Genomic DNA, 14,830 nt, shown 5'->3' on the forward strand with positions numbered 1-14,830 from the left:
CCTTTTGCGGCCGTGAACACCGAAGCTTCATCGCGAACTCCAAGCATTTACTTGTTTTCGCTTCTATCACTTTTTTTGTAAGTGTTCCTTGCATCCTAGGTTGTTTCCTTTACACCTTTAGGGTTATATTCACTGATTGTATACATATATACTATGTGAAATACATTTTAGAACTTGTTTTGTCACAGGATCTAACTCGGAAAACTTATCATCCTATATCAAACATTCAATCGAATCACTCACTTAAGGTGAGTTCATACCCCTACAATTTACCGTTTTAAATGTTTTTAAGGGGGATAATACAACTAGAGCACAATTTATATTGTGTTAACATTTACATGTGAAAACAAAAAAAAACAAAGGATATCTTATGCTTTTATAAGTTGTTAAAATCATTTCAAAAACTCTTTTAAACTATTTTAGATTGTTCTTTATTATCACAATCATATTTGTAACAACCAAAAATTTCAACCAAATTAAAACATTTTAATTCTTTCAAAAACCGTTACGATCATACACCTTGTTTTCAAATAGTTTAAACATCAGAGTATTTTCCCCAGAATCATATTATATAAAGCATAAACATGAGGAGCGGTATGATCACGCCTTCGCCTTGCCACGATCTCCTGAAGCACCTAAAACAATAAACCACAACTATAAGCCCGAAAGCTTAATGAGTTCCCCCAAAGTACTCATACACACAAAATTGCACGCATATAGCATAGAACAACATACTTCGGGTCCAATCAACCTTCCAGTTGGAATACCCCCGGCCCTCAACCATCGGGTTGGAATGCCTATATAACTTGACCCCAATCATCCTACCGGGATGGAATACTCTCGGCCCACAACCATCGGGATGGAATGCCTAAACACCTATACATATAACAATAGCTGCTATGGGTCCAATCATCCCTTAGGATGGAATACTCCAGGCCCCTCAACCATCGGGTTGGAATGCCAACATACTATGAGTCCAATCATCCTACCGGGATGGAATACTCCTGGCCCACAACCATCGGGTTGGAATGCCCCACTTCCTATACGTACAGTAACTACTACTACTACTACTATTACTATGGGTCCAATCATCCCTCGGGATGGAATACCCCAGGTCCCTCAACCATTGGGTTGGAATGCCAACATACTACGAGTCCAATCATACTACCTGGATGGAATACTCCTGGCCCACAACCATCGAGTTAGAATGCCAATCTACACTAGCAGACATGTTTTGGATTAATGTCTAAGTCCATAACTATATTTGGTATGTACTTGACCCGACCCGGCATGGTCCATTTGGGTTGCACTTCACCGACACAATTTATATGGATAATCTTTTGAGAATAGTATGTTTATGATTAATATTAATATATTATAAGTTCTAATATATTATTATGGAATCATATTATTTAATTAGTATTGATCAAGAATTAATTTATAATTAATTAAGTGATCAAAAGGAACTAACTAAATATGGACTCTTATATATATGGAATGGGCCAAGTTCATTTAGGTTGGGCTAAGCTTTCGTGGATAGTCCATGGAGTGTTTAACCCATGGATCCTAGGAAATGATAGGTCATGGGTATTAGGGTTTAACCCTAATCCTCCATACTATATAAAGATGTCCTTGGTTGGTGAAATTGGCACTAGTGTGGATACACAAAAGAAGGGCTAGGCAATTTCACTAGAGAGAACCAAGTAATCATATTCTCTAAAGTATTCCAAGGTGTCTTGGTGATTTGTGATTCCACTTGAGGCTTCCACACTATTGGGGCTAAGCTCTTAAAGCTTGAAGACATCAAGCTACATCAAGAGGTATGTATTCTATCTTGTTACATTCATAGTTTTTGTATGCTAGATTAGGATAATACCTTGGATGTTCTTATTTGCATGTATAATAGAGAAAACATAGATCCAAGGTATTTAGGGTTGCATGTACACTTAGGAAGTGTTAGAATGCTCAAAACCTAACAGTGGTATCAGAGCCATGGGTTGTTTTCTGTTATATTGATGCAAATATTTTATTTTCAAAGTTGAAAAAAAAAAGAAAAAAAAACATGAAGTTTGTCAAATTTTAAGATAATTACTTGTTCTTGTGAAAAACTAATTATTTGTAAAATTTGAATAATTTGCTTTATGAGTTGAATTAGGTCAAATTTAATAAAAGATAAAATGATATGATTATTTTATTAGTTTTAAAAGTTTGATCTAAAGAGTTTTATTTTTTGAAACCTCCATAAGTTATGGATATGAAAAGGTTTTTAAAAAAAATTGATTCAAAGTTTTTATGGAGTTACAAAATTTGGTGTTAATGTTTTAAAGGATTCCATAACTTAAGAATAAGTTATGGATCGCCAAAAGTTTTTTGTGTTACCTTGTTTTATGAGTGAATTTAGATTAATGAATAAAATTATGTGATAGTTGGTTTTAATCCAAATTAATCTAAGAATTGATTCTAAAATGTGTTTTTGTAACTTGTCCTCAAGTTATATGAAAAGTCACATTTAAGAATCATAAAACTCATAAAAATTGGCAAAGGTTACAAAAATGAAGAGTCTAGTTCTAATTAAATGGTTTTATGACTCCATAACTTGTCCTCAAGTTATGGAGGACCAAGAGTCTCTTCATTTAATAAAATAAAATAAAATAAAAAAAGGTGTAACCTTAATTAATTCCATAAGTTATAAAATAAAGAAAAGTTAATTCTTTTATTAGTTTAAAGTCTTCCATAACTTGTCCTCAAGTTATGGAACTTGAAGAGTTTTTGGATTAAACTACTTTAAACACATAAGTTATGGAATTAATTAGTTTTGAATAGTTTCAAAACTTGCCCTCAAGTTTTGGAATTTGTAAAGTTTTCTCTTATGAATACTTTAATTCCAAGTTAGCCCTTAGAATTTTAAAAGTTAAAATTCAACCCTTATACTTTATTATATTATAAGTTAATAATATATATATGTATAAGAGTAAAGTCAGTCTTACCGCTAGTACGCCTCATTCACGAAGCCGGTCTATAAGGTGGGTATAAGGTTGTTGTCTATAAAATGGCAACTTAATGGGTGTCCACTCTCACCCACCGCTTGCTTGACCGGTGGAGGGTCGTTAGCCGAACGGGTTTGACAAGACTATAATTCTCCTTCATTAAAAGTATTAATGATAATACTAAGTAACTAAACTCTTAATAATACCCAATCTTAGTTACTTAGGAAAAATGTGAATAAGGTGCTAACCCATGAAATTACACTTTACACTTTGTCTAAGTCGTTAGTGGAGCGTGTGTGGTTAACCGGCACACTAACTTGGACTTAACAAGGTAGGTAAAGGGTGACTTAATATTTATCATAGTATCGGTGGAGCGTGTGTGGTTAACCGGCACATCGATTGAGGGGTAATTTATTAAGGGTACCAAGTGATTTGCATGGTTACTTCACACCTTGTTTTGTGATCCTCGGCATCCCAGTCACAAAACCTGAAGGGCACACTCGAGATTGAAACATGCCTTTGAACAGTTCAATGAATCTCAAAGATCTAGGAGTTTCAAAACCAATTAAAACCTAATAATACATTTCGTTTATCTTGGTGGAAATTGGTGAATCGTCATTCACCTACCTTCAAATATTTTATAGCTTGGATTACGGCATACCTCTTCTAAGTTATAAAATAGTTTGTTGGGTCCTAGCCTTAATATTTCATATTGGGTGTCATATTAAGGACTTTAAATCAACTATCTTGAATATCTCCCAAAAGATGTCTGGTTTAGACACCTATGATCTTCCCAAATCTCTTGAAACAAGGTTTCCTAATGAGGATGATGTCCCATGGATATCATACTTCTTTCTACTCCTCCAATTATTCTCCCTAACGCACAAGTTCTTGAAAAGTTTAAGGTCACTCAAGCCCTATTGGCAAGGCAAGATCTAGGTGTGATCACATCTTGGAGATGTAGTCACATATTGACAAGCCGGGAGAGTTGGGTGTCAAAGTCTTGAGAAAGTTGGTGGTTCAACTACTTTCTAAGTCACATAGTGAGTTCTTTTGGAACACCTATGAAACAGACTATGACAAGACCCTTAATGATCTTATCTATTTGCTAAGATCAACTTCCTAAAACTTTATGGACATTGACAATGATGACATTGGATATCTAGTAAAGCTCTCTCTTCCCAGTGGAAAGGGATCAGCCATAGTCAACTCGGTTGACCAAATGGTAAAGAGAAAAGCTAAGTCTATGATAGTCTCGTGTACCATTATCAAAGGGTCCATATGTTTATATTGCCAAAGGAAGGGGCATTGATTGTGAAGCTGCCAAATTTACCTAAGGATGTTAAAGTCAATAAGTTTGACTCTACTTCAGGTAAAGTCCACTATCTAACTCTGTTAAGTTTCTATTCTGAGATTCTTGATACATGATGTGACTGGGTCACATGGTGATGTTTAAGAATCAAAGAAAAGTGGAGAAACTTAAAGAAAGAATATGCTGAATCTGATCGCGTAGATGGATTTCTATCGCATAGCTTGAAAATCAGATTCTTGAGCTACTTCTTAGGAGTTATGATATTTTTTCTTAGGAATAGATAACAACAAGTTTTCACATGGATTGTAAGGATTAGTTTTTCCACAATGTTTTAAAATAAAAGGAAATTTTTGAATTTATTTATTTTAAAATATCCTTACAATGGCATTTGAGGAAAAATTGTTGCTTATGTGATTCCATTAAGAGCAAGAGTGGAAATATGAAGTTGATTCTTTCATTTGTGGTAATGTCTATATTTACCAAATAAGGAAAGATTCTCATCACCCAAGTTTCATTTGTATAGCATGATGAATGAGAACTTTCAAGTTTTGGAAAATTAAGACTAATTACTTGTTCACATGGATGTGTGAGTCAAGTAAAGGACTAAGGGATCGAGTACACATTCTTGTGCACTGGTCAAGTCCACCACAAAAAGATTGATAAAACTATTCGTCATAGTTTACTAAAGCACAGTAAATATGATTATACTTACAAGCTTAAGTGTAATTCTGAGACATTAGAAAAGGGTTCCAATGTAAGGCAGAGCGAATAAGAAGAATCAAATTAGGCAGAAGGATAAAAGTTTCTCAAATCTGAAAAGATGGGAGAGTACTTTAGTATCAGTTTTTGTGATCATCTTAATGATTAAGAAACCATAGCACAATTAGTTCTCTAAGGAAGTCTTAGTGCATTCTTATGACTAAGAAGAGGGATCTTGAATTGTTGAAATGGTTAAATCAAGAAGATGATTCATACTGCAAGTCTTAGAGTCATACTCCAAGATTGTAATTTGAGTGACATGTCTTAAAGAAGGTATAAAACACTTGTCAAATGTAAGAGTAAAAGTTTCCTACTCTTGTACATTTGAAATTGGCAAGTTGTGATGTTTTGGATAAAACAAAGACCAACTTGGGCCAATTGTGTGAAGTGTTTGTCTTGATTAGAATCCACACTGTCTCTTGGATGTTTGACAAGGGAGTCTTATAGATCAAGAGGACAGTGGGAGTCTTAAAGGTCTTGAAAGTCTCAAGAACTAATCAAGAATAAAACCTGAAGTTCTTCACTAGCACACGACTTAAGGTTTATAACCTATCGTGTTGACATATTCTGTGCCCATTCCAGTTAAAGTTGGTTTTGCATATGAGTTCTTAGAGTTCTCAATGTGTTGCACAAACAACTTGGAAGCAATGGCAGGCCCTTGAACTGCCAGGTGGCAAGAATTTAAGATTGAGTTCAGTCCATATGAGTTCGGATTTGTCATTATCCTTGTCTTGTGACTATGATTTTGACAATTCACATGGATAAGAACACATACACCATTAAATCTAAGTGTCATAAGGTTTCTCTCCGATTCATGAAAATGATGGTGAGGAAACACTTTCACTAAGTAGATTTTAGCTAGATAGCAATTGTGATATTTGCATTCTCAAAGTCGTTAGTGGAGCGTGTGTGGTTTACCGGCACACTAACCTGAACTTGTGAGAGGTGGCAAAAAGGTCTAACCATTATGATTACGGCATACCTCTTCATAATTGTTTAGACTCACAAGTGTGCTATCTAAGGGAAGGTGTATGATTTTGATAAAGTCTTATCAAAACAATCTAGTATCAGAAATCTGAACTTTGGTAAGAAAGTCAATGAAGTATTGATTTCTAGAAGTCCAGCTGATTTCTGGGTACATGTCAAAGCTAGTGGGAGCATAAGTTTTATGCTAATAATCATCATGTTAGTGGGAGCATGATAATTATGATAAGTATTGCAAGTTAGCAATGTTAATTATAGAAAAACAAAAGTTTCAATTGGGAAAGAGTTGTTTTGCTATAATTAAGGGAGAGGAAATTATACTTCATCTCAAATCTATAAGCTTAGATCGTGAGGTTTTAATCATTTAGTCAAGGATATATATGAATTTCATGTTGGAATGGCTCAACATAAGGAAATTCTGTATACGGGTCCATTATTTGCGTTCTAAAATTCGATTATGATTACGGCATCCCTTTTCATAATCTGAATTATGAGAACTTGGCAAATTGAAATGGTAATAGTATAGCAAAAGACTGGTTTAGTCTTTATGTGAGACATCATGAATCGTGTCCCATATGCTTCGGATATAGGATCGATTACATGTGCTATATTCATCCTTTCTAAAAATTTTCAAATGCCTGGGCATTAAGGAGGGAAAAGGTTTAGAACTGGATATGACTAAAAGGATTAAACAATTGTCGAGGACAATCTAAGGTTTACCAAAGGTTGTTTACTCAAGGACAATTGGAAGTATAGTGATAATTCTGGAAGGACCATATTGACATAATCTGTAAGGAGGCAACTCTTGTTCAGAAGTGATAGTCAAAATGGAATCTGGAAATGTTTCAAAGTTAGAATTTTCAATCTGTGTAAGATTAAGGAAACTTAATGCAAGAAGGATATTTCCAAGGAGTTGATCTCCTTTGGAATACTTTGTAATGATTGTTGCCAAGCCTTTGTGAGTGTGTGCATAATCGTTACAAGAGTATCAATGCATATAAGTTTAGAATCTAACAGATTTCAGTAAATGACATGAATTTGGAATTCTTGCATTTGCAGTAAGGATTTGGGAGTGTGAAAAGAGAATCATTGAAGCTATGTTCAATTGATCTAGTTCACAAAGTAAAGATCATAGACAAACATAGTATGCATATTTGGTGTGTGGCATGACTAGTGTTTAAGAAAACATAGTGTACATGCTTGGAGCACGGGACAACTATTGTTTTAAATTCAAGAATAAAGTTGATAGCTGAAACAGTATACAATGAATAATGTGTAATCATATGGTGATAAATAAAAGGTGTTTTATTTATGTTCAAAGGGTTGATACCATATTGGATTCAATTATTATTGTGTTTCATTTTGCATGTTTTGACTTCCAGAATAAACTGGGTTATTCTTCCGGAATGACTAAGTTATTCAAACCATCCACAGTCGGTCATATGTTGGAAGTAGATATGAATTAAGACTGTCATGGGTTGGCTTGTAGAGGTCTAAGGTGTTGGACAAAGGGCTACAACACTCATGAGTGCTCATAAGTTCTGAGTATTGGATTCAACCCGCGCTCATTGGAATCACTTCATGGATTTTATCATGAGTGATCATGAGACGATAATATCTTATATTCTTCAAACCTAGAGATATGAGTTGTTACTATGAGTTGATAGTACATTGATTGCACGAAAACGCATACGGTAACTCGGTGTTATAAAACGTGCCTTTGTGTATGATTCAACAAGTACTAGAACAAGCCATATGAGTCGAAGTTTATCCGTTCCTTTTACCTTCGGGATAAAAGCGATATCTGTGGGCCCCTCGATGATTTGATGATGACAAATGGAAGTGCTCGGCCGGGCCAGGACTGATTTGATTTGTTCAATTAGTCAGTCGTCATAAATCGAAAATCGGGAAACAACAAATGGACAGAGAGAATGATTATAATCCATGTCTCAGTCCATATGATATCTAGAATGGAGGAATATATGATCCCTTATCTAATGGACAAGTCATTGACAAAGGTCAGAGTTCACCGACAAGGTCAGAGTTCGACAGCGGCTTTAAGAGCTACGATTGCCAGTTAGGTTTGAAGTCATACGCAATAATAGTTTTAGACTTATCCAAGTGGGAGACTGTTGGATTAATGTCTAAGTCCATAACTATATTTGGTATGTACTTGACCCGACCCGGCATGGTCCATTTGGGTTGCACTTCACCGACACAATTTATATGGATAATCTTTTGAGAATAGTATGTTTATGATTAATATTAATATATTATAAGTTCTAATATATTATTATGGAATCATATTATTTAATTAGTATTGATCAAGAATTAATTTATAATTAATTAAGTGATCAAAAGGAACTAATTAAACATGGACTCTTATATATATGGAATGGGCCAAGTTCATTTAGGTTGGGCTAAGCTTTCATGGATAGTCCATGGAGTGTTTAACCCATGGATCCTAGGAAATGATAGGTCATGGGTATTAGGGTTTAACCCTAATCCTCCATACTATATAAAGATGTCCTTGGTTGGTGAAATTGGCACTAGTGTGGATACACAAAAGAAGGGCTAGGCAATTTCACTAGAGAGAACCAAGTAATCATATTCTCTAAAGTATTCCAAGGTGTCTTGGTGATTTGTGATTCCACTTGAGGCTTCCACACTATTGGGGCTAAGCTCTTAAAGCTTGAAGACATCAAGCTACATCAAGAGGTATGTATTCTATCTTGTTACATTCATAGTTTTTGTATGCTAGATTAGGATAATACCTTGGATGTTCTTATTTGCATGTATAATAGAGAAAACATAGATCCAAGGTATTTAGGGTTGCATGTACACTTAGGAAGTGTTAGAATGCTCAAAACCTAACAACATGCACACATAACAGGCAACCACATAACGCTCTACAGAACCAACTAGCGCCCTATCATCCTACCAGGATGGAGTACCCTCTACTACTACTCAACATACATAACCCGCGGGGCGTAATCTCGCTGAACTAAAATCCCACATAAGTTCTTAATGGCTTAAGCTCTTAAACCCAAACTTCAGATCCATACACCAAATATGCCTAGGATTCATAAAGTCTCAAACTTTATTACTTCGGATGTCCATAAAGCTCTTAACCCAAGGTCTTAATCCATTAAGACCTACTTATATCACACATGAGACAACCAAAGCCATTGGGACCTCATTTTTCTCACTCAAGATCTCTCTTAAGGTTTGAAAGGACAGCTAATCTCAACCAACTCGCATCATGCATCACTTTGGGGCTTTTAGGACAAGAATGGTGTCGAAAACTTCATAACACATAGATCTACACGATATGATTGTCAAGCAAGAGACTTTATACCTCAAAACGGCTCTAAAAGATGATGCCTTTCCAGATCTACGAGCTCCAGCCACCCCACTCCTTCTTTGACAACTTCCTTTTTCTTCTTCTAGGCTCTCCTTTGCGAAACCAAGCTCTCCAAGGTCAAATACCCACAACAATGGAAGAAGAACGGCTACTTAGGGTTTATGAGCGTAAAAGGGCAGATATGGAGGCTGGGGTTGGAACCATAATGTTCCTTATATAGTGGCTGGCCCTAAAATTAGGGTTTCTGGACACAGTACGTACGTTGGGCGTAATTCTAGTACGTTGGGCGTACGTCGAGGGACCCCGCGTTTCATTAACTCCATTACGCTGGGCGTACCCACGCGTGTCCCTTGCATGCATAGCCTTACTTTGTCAACTTTTTCCATCAAGTGCCATAAGTGACAATATCTTCAAAGTGCCATAGCTCCTATATTCTAAGTCCGTTTCCGACGAACTTTATATCCACGAAAAGGTGGCGAGAATCCCTACGATTCTAGCAACACACCCCGACCCGAAACCTTCTCGAATAAAACCCATTGCACATAAAAGACCGAAAATCCTTACTCTTGATCTCGGGGAACCATAAATAACTACTCTTAGAACGGGGCGTTACAATTCTCCCCCACTTAAATATGATTTCGCCCTCGAAATCCCCAACTACAAACTTTGGCTATCCATAATCCTGAAAAGCACATTCACGCCCCTAAAGCGTGATGATCACCAAGGAATCCTAGCCCCATTGAAACTCCTCCTTGAATGGATACCTACTTCTTCTCATGCAGACTCGATACTTACCTTTCCGGAAAGCCCTGAACCTGGAAAGTTAAATTGGATCCGTCTCCCGGACAGGCCGTCCAAACTGACCATCCCTTAACCTCTTCCCATTACTATGAAAAGGAACTACTCAACCTTGGGAACCCGAATTCCCAACCCAAAAATAGGACCACGAGTCCTACTCTGCTGTCGACCATACTTGGTCTCTCTCTTAACTCATATCCGACCGAACAAACATCAATACTCTTACCAAACTAACACTCTCGCCTAGCCCAATCAGCCTCAGGCAGGAATACTAGGTATGCCTATAACGGGTCCACTCATCCCCAGGATGGAATACCCTCGCATCCCTACATGTGTTTGGTCCAATCAACCCTCAGATTGGAATACCAAACACATTAGGTCCAATCAGTCATAGGGTCCGGTCATCCTCATCATGGAATACCCCAGATTGGAATACCTCCAAATACATAACTCAACCTATAACCATACTTGGAACCAAGGACCCTGTCCTTGCGTCACCCTCGAACCCTTCGGTTCGCCACATCTGAGTGTAACCTCACCCATACCTGCTTATCGCGATCTCTAGGTCCTTGACCTCCGACTGCAATATCTTACACAGTTCTCATCACCGGTCCAGACTGCTCTCGAGTCTATTAACCTGCTATCCCACTTTTCTCTGTCCAAACCTCCAACCTGGAGCCACTATCCCCCTCCTCTTCCAAGGAGACTAAAAACACGCCTATGCATCAGCCAATCATTGCCACCGCGATAGATCCTCGCTATACATTACCCCTCAGCATTGCTCACCGCTATCCCATATCATGCATACATACTCAGAGGCTGGTTGCATATCCAGTGACCCACACATAACCTGCCGCATTTCCTTGACACATGCAAACCTTTACAATAACTGAACCGCCTCATCGCATCATCCCAATAACCGACGTTCAAGCCGCTCTAGGCAACCTTCAACAACCAGTGGCTTATCAGAGAATTTCCAATAACACGCATGCTCAAACGAACCCGCTAATACACCGAACTTCGAGGAAATTGTGTTCCTGCTAAGAGTTCCCAAATTCTCGACCCATAACCTTCCTTTCTCATGAATTCCACACTGGATGATAACCCCTTAAGAATCCTCAATGCTCGCTCACCTCTAATACATACAACACTAAACATCTCATGCAAGAAACGACAACTCATAATCACAGCACAAACAAGATAAAGCAAAAAAACATACCGACTGACACCTCTGGCTCAGATCTGATCTCCTCGGTCACAATCTGATAAGCACGCCCTGGAGCCTTCGGAGGCTCTGCTCGACCCTGACCTTCGTCAGTAAGTCTCAAAGTGGCTGGCGCTGGGGCCTGCACTGACCCGACATCCAGTAGAGTACACTGGGCCTTCATATGGACCACCTGATCACAATGATAACAAATTTAGACCCTTGCCGCTGGAGTCAACTGCCTGCAATCCCTAGCTATGTGGCCCTCATTGCCACACTTGTTGCACCCTAAAGAAGAATGGCAACCACCCTCGTGCACCTTGCCGCACTTCCCGCAAGTGCGACTCCTCTGACCTCCCTGTCGATAATCAGCGGGCCTCATCCGCTTCGGTGCAGGTTGCGACTACACCGGGGCCTGCCTCTACTCTCTCAACTGGAGCTTAATCTCTAACTCGTGTCGCCTAGCGGCTTCCTGCAACTCCAACAAGGTACTACACCTCTGCGTAGATACAAACTGCCTGATGTCCTTCTTGAGCACACTCAGATATCGAGGCATCTGAGCCTGCTCCGAAACAAACTCCGGGCAAAACATCTCCCTCTCAGTGAACATTCTGGTGATCTCCGTCACCTAATCTGAACCCTGCTTTAGTTCCAGGAACTCCTGAGCCAACCTATGTCTCTCAACCTGCAGAACATAATGAGTACTGAACATTTCCCGGAACTGATCCCACGAAACTGTAGCCCGCTGCACATCAAAATAAGATCCCGTGGACAACCTCCACCAATCCTTCGCCCCGAGCCTTAGAACGTTCAGAGCACAACTCACCCTCTGATCCGCAGGGCATGAACACGTGAAGAAGAAACCCTCCATTTCTGACAACCACCTCATAGCAACGATCAGATCCTGAACTCCATCAAAAGTAGGGGGCTTCGTATTGTCGAAATCCTGATACTAAAAACCCCGACTAGCTCGTCCCCCTGAAGCTGCCATAGCCGTTGCGGCTACCGCGGCCGCTGTCTCTGCAAGAGCTGCATAGCATTCATCAAAATACTCAACCATGGCGGTCTTGATTGACCCAAACAGTTTTGACAACTCAGCTCGGAACATAGTAGCAACCTCCTCATGTAGGATATCATGAATCCTAGCGTCCAACTCATCCGTACTCATCTGTCCAATGACTTCGGGTGATACGGTTCCATCCCGGCCACCCTCTCCTGATACCGATCTCGAACCGGATCCTACCTCCAAACGTCTCCCATTCGCCATACTGGAATGAACCATAAAAATCTCAGATCGCTCGCATAACCACCGAGAACTAACCTCAAATCAACAACCTAGGTGTTGTGACTTCCTTGACACGCGTATGGGTCATGTGCTTTCAGTAGTACGGGTCCCATACTACCTTCCACACCTACCCATATTTGTCTCAAGTATCACCATAACACCCTAAGCCAAACATACACAGCAAGCACTCAATCCTCACCCCTAGAGGAGCACTGAATAGCTCATGACAAAGAAACCTTAGGCTAGCAGGCATCATAAATCACCCAATTCTATCATGCAATTCCTGAAGATCCCTAGCCTAGTACTAGCATGCTGTTCTAACATATCTCAAAACAAATAACTTGTATGGTATTTTGGGGTAACTTACTGGCTCCGGCTGATCGTACCCTCTGCGTCCTCCTTTACTTATTTTGAAAACCATTTTTGAAAACCTCTCCTTGATTTGATACTGGATTCACACGAATGCTCCTCCAATTCACTCAAACCAAGGCTCTGATACCAACTTGTAACAACCAAAAATTTCAACTAAATTAAAACATTTTAATTCATTCAAAAACCGTTATGATCATATATCTTGTTTTCAAATAGTTTAAACATCAGAGTATTTTCCCCAGAATCATATTACATAAAGCATAAACATGAGGAGCGGTACGATCACGCATTCGCCTTGCCACGATCTTCTGAAGCACCTTAAACAATAAACCACAACTGTAAGCCCGAAATCTTAGTGAGTTCCCCCAAAGTACTCATACACACATAATCACACGCATACAGCAAAGAACAACATACTTCGGGTCCAATCAACCTTCCGGTTGGAATACCCCAGCCCTCAACCATCGGGTTGGAATGCCTACATAACTTGAGCCCAATCATCCTACCGGGATGGAATACTCTCGGCCCACAACCATCGGGTTGGAATGCCCAAACACCTATACGTACAACAATAGCTGCTATGGGTCCAATCATCCCTTAGGGTGGAATACCCCAGGCCCCTCAACCATCGGGTTGGAATGCCAACATACTATGAGTCCAATCATCCTACCGGGATGGAATACTCTTGGCCCACAACCATCAGGTCAGAATGCCCCACTTCCTATACATACAGTAACTATTACTACTACTACTACTACTATTACTATGGGTCCAATCATCCCTCGGGATGGAATACCCCAGGCCCCTCAACCATTGGGACTCTCTGATTGCTGACTTGCCAGGAATCCCAACTATCATATGAAAACCATCACATAAGAAACCATCACAACTTTCTAGACCAAGGGCCCATAACACTCATTAAGTCCATCATCCTCTCATGCAAATTCAATATTGGGCCAAGACCCAAAGTCAAATTCTCATGCAAAGCCCAATATTGGCCCAATTTACTAAATTGGGCCCACCTCACCAAATGGGCCTAGATTCAAGGTCCATAATAATTATTGGGTCTAAATTACTCCATCCAAAATGCTTAGTCACGGCCCAAGCCCCTCTAGCCCAATAACAGCCCAATCACTTAAGGCCCACAATCAAAACACAATAGAGGGAGTATGTGGGGCGTACCCCTCTTGGTACGCTGGGCGTACATCGATGCTCGCGGATTGGTGTCGGGACATAGACCCACTATGTTGGGCGTACATCCATTTACGCGGGGAGTAATCTCGCTGAACTAAAATCCCACATAAGTTCTTAATGGCTTAAGCTCTTAAGCCCAAACTTTAGATCCATAGACCAAATATGCCTAGGATTCATAAAGTCTCAAACTTTATTACTTGGGATGTCCATAAAGCTCTTAACCCAAGGTCTTAATCCATTAAGACCTACTTATATCACACATGAGACAACCAAAGCCATTGGGACCTCATTTTTCTCACTCAAGATCTCTCCTACGGTTTGAAAGGACAACTAATCTCAACCAACTCGCATCATGTATCACTTTGGGGCTTTTGGGACAAGAATGGTGTCGAAAACTTCATAACACATAGATCTACACGATATGATTGTCAAGCAAGAGACTTTATACCTCAAAACGGCTCTAAAAGATGATACCTTTCCAGATCTACGAGCTCCAGCCACCCCACTCCTTCTTTAACAACTTCCTCTTTCTTCTTCTAGGCTCTCCTTTGCGAAACCAAGCTCTCTAAGG

This window comes from Lactuca sativa, chromosome 7, assembly GCF_002870075.4.
Source record: "Lactuca sativa cultivar Salinas chromosome 7, Lsat_Salinas_v11, whole genome shotgun sequence".
Taxonomy (NCBI): domain Eukaryota; kingdom Viridiplantae; phylum Streptophyta; class Magnoliopsida; order Asterales; family Asteraceae; genus Lactuca; species Lactuca sativa.